General features: G+C 39.1%; 1 pseudogene; it reads right to left on the reverse strand.

Moving 5' to 3' along the window:
- Positions 1-736: 736 nt before the first annotated feature.
- Positions 737-1,593, reverse strand: LOC107967244 (E3 ubiquitin-protein ligase RNF181-like; annotated as a pseudogene).
- Positions 1,594-3,681: the final 2,088 nt, after the last annotated feature.

A 3,681-nucleotide genomic window follows, 5' to 3' on the forward strand; every position in this document is an offset into this window, starting at 1 on the left:
GATTCACATTCTCTAAGCCCACTTTGTATATTATGTGCTGACCCACTATTCAAGGAAGCCATGAAAACTTCAAAACTGCTTCACCACCTGGAGACCAAGCACCCTGCATTAAAAGACAAGCCTTTGGAGTTTTTCTAAAGAAAAAACATGAACACGGAGAACAGAAGTAATTATTGAAGGCCACTACTTCATTAAGTGTGTCTGTACTGAGAGCATCGTTCCTAGTGGCTAACCACGTTATTAAAGCTAAGAAGCCCTTTAGTATTGGTGAAGAGTTGATCCTGCCTGCTGCTAAGGACATTTGTCATGAACTTTTAGGAGAGGCTGCTGTTCAAAAGGTGGCACATGTTCCTCTTTCAGCTAACACCATAACTAGAAGAATGGATGAAATAGCAGAGAATACTGAGGCACAATTGTTAGAGAGGATTAATGAGTCACCGTGCTACACAATCCTCAAAAGGGTTTTGTCCCAGAAATAGACTCATACATATATGATCAGTGATTTTCAACAGTGGTACAAAGGCAAGTCAGCGCAGAAAAAATAATCTCTTCAACAAATGGTGCAGGAACAATTGGATATCCATAAAATGAACTCGGATCCACGCTTTGCACCATATGCAAAAATTGACTCAAAATAGGTATAGGTCCTAGACCTAAATGTAAAAACCTGAAACTCTAAAATTTCTCAGAAAAAAAATGGGATAAAATCTTTGTGGTCTTGGATTAGGCAAAGATATTTTCTTGTGTTTGTGGGTAAAGAAACCTTTAATGAGGGTTCAAGGTGTAAGAGGAGGACCTTGTAGAGAGCCCGCGCTTAGCCCCAGCCTCCTCATACGCACATGGCTCTGTAGAGGTTCTCCAGACAGTGCTGCTGCTGCTGTTTCGAGACTTGTCTCCTCTGTGCTCCTCACAGGTGTCGTTATCAGCGGGCAGCTCCTGGCAGCACAAGGGACAGGGATTTGTCTTGCTTAGCCGGGGCAAAATGCAGTTAGAATGGAAAAGCTAATGGCAAGGCATCCCAACAACAGCCTCCTCCTCCTCAAGCACATGGGGCACTTGTGTGTGTCTCTCAGCCTGAGAGCTCCTGATGACTGTCCTGGGGAGGTTCCCAACCACACTGTCTTGGCAGCTGGTGGAGGCAGGTGGTGATTCCAATTTACTGCCATCCCCGAGTCTTCAAAATCCATCCTATTGAAAAGTGATCTGGTGAGCTCCAGCAGCATGTGGGTTAGGATCTCTTGCTTGGGGTTCAACAGCTTGCAGTCTTGTTCATTGAAATAGGCTGTCATGGCTGCTCAGCTCTCTGACATATCTCTCAGACTGGCAAAGATATTAGGTCTGACACCAAAAGTACAATCCATAGAAGAAAAAGGATGGATACATTGGACTTCATTAAAATTAAGAATGTTTTCTCCTTGAAAAATAATGTTAAGAGAATAAAAAGATAAGCCACAAACTCGGAAAAAAAGTAATTGTGAATTACATATCTGATAAAGTACTCGTACCCAAAATATGCACAAGAATCTCAAAACTCAATAATAAGAAAACAATCCAATTTAAGAAATTATTTTAACATACATTTTACAAAAGAGGATATATGGATAGCAAATAAGCCCACAAAAAGATATTGAATATTATTGACCATTGGGAAAATGCAAATTAAAACAAAATGAGATACCATTACACACCTATTAGAATGTCTAATATTGAGAAGACTAATCATACTAACTGATGAGGATTTGGAGCAACTGGAACTCTCACACTCTGCTGATAGATAAATGCACAACCACTTTGGAACAGTTTGGCAGTTTTTTAAAAAGTTAAACATACATCTGCCTTATGCCCCAGCCATACAATTTTTAGACATTTCTCAAGGAAAATGAAAGCATATGTTCATTCAGAGATATACATGCATATTCATTGCAGCTTTATTTGTAACAGCCAAAAACTGGAAACAGCCCAAATGTCCAGCAACAAAAGAATGGATAAACAAATTGTGGTATATTTACTACCTAGCAGTTGAAAGAAATAAACCTCTGACACACACAAGCTGGATTAAAAAAGAAGAGGAAATGAATTATTGATACATATAATAAAGATTACTCTCAAAATAATTATGGTAAGTCAAAGAAGTCAGACCATGCTCCCTAAGAGTATATACTTCATGATTCAATTTCTGTACAATTCTATAAAATGCAAATTAATATATGATAACAAAAAGTGATTGCCTGGAAATGGTGAGAGGACAGAGGGGCCAGAATCAGCCAGGATTACAAAGATGCACAAGGAAACTTTTGAGGGTGGTGGATATCTTGAGTGTGGTGATAGTTTTACAGTTGTATGCCTATGTTAGAAGCTATCAAATTGTACACTTTAAGTATGTACACTTTGTTGTATATTAATTATGCCTTAATAAAGTTATTATAAAAAGTAGTTCCAGGCAATACTAGACACTCAATAAACATTTGTAAACTAGTCGTTGACTTTCTTGGACTGTGACTTGTTAGCAGTTAGGGATTGATTATTCTGTACATGTTTACGTAATACCTGGCAAAATACCATGCTGGAGTAAGTGCTCAATAAATGCTATTTTAAGAATGTTGTCAGTCAAGCCTGGTGGCTCATGCCTGTAATCCCAGCACTTTGGGAGGCCGAGGTGGGTGGATCACCTGAGGTCAGGAGTTTGAGACCAGCCTGGCCAACATGGTGAAACCCTGTCTCTACTAAAAATATAAAAAATTAGCTGGGCATGGTGGCACATGCCTGTAATCCCAGCTACTTGGGAGGCTGAGGTAAGAGAATCACTTGAACCCGGGAGGTGGAGGTCGCAGTGAGCTGAGATAGCACCATTGCACTCCAGCCTGGTAAACGAGCAAAACTGCATCTCAAAAAAAAAAAAAAAAAAGAATGTTATCATCTGTTACATATCCATCAAATTCATGTCATTTAAGTGACACTAAAGATAATATATTTTTTTCTGACAAAATGTTTAACTTCATTAGCAATTTAAAAATACAAATTAAAATAATGAAATACTGTTTTTAACCTTTCAGTTTGCAAATAATTTTAAATGATAGAATAAGCATGTTATTTTATATTTGGAAGAACAAAAGAAGCCATTTCCATTTCTAAAGCATGCGATGGCTGGGCATGGTGACTCACGCCTGTAATCCCAGTACTTTGGGAGGCAGAGGTGGGTGGATCACTTGAGGTCAGGAGTTCGAAACCAGCCTGGCTAACATGGTGAAACCCCATCTCTACAGGCATGGTGGCGTGCACCTGTAATCCCAGCTACTTGGGAAGGTGAGACACGAGAATCACTTGAACCCAAGGGGTCAGAAGTTGTAGTAGCCTTGATGCCACCACTGCAGACCAGCCTGGGCAACAGAGCAAGACTCCATCTCAATAAATAAATAAATAGAGCATGTTATCGTACCTACTTGACAAGAGATTGGGAAAATAGGTGCTCTCTCTCAATCTACTAATAAGATGTAAACTGGGAGAAATTTTCTGTTGGACAATTTTAATAAATATCAAAAGCTTCAACAACATAAAAACCCTTTGATCCAACTGTCCCACTTCTAGAAATGTATGCTAAGAAAACAAGACTGCACACAAAGATTTAGTCACAAGATTGTTCAGCACGATACTGTTGATGATGTCAAAAATTAGAATTGACCT

This window comes from Pan troglodytes, chromosome 9 (genome assembly GCF_028858775.2).
Source record: "Pan troglodytes isolate AG18354 chromosome 9, NHGRI_mPanTro3-v2.0_pri, whole genome shotgun sequence".
NCBI lineage: Eukaryota > Metazoa > Chordata > Mammalia > Primates > Hominidae > Pan > Pan troglodytes.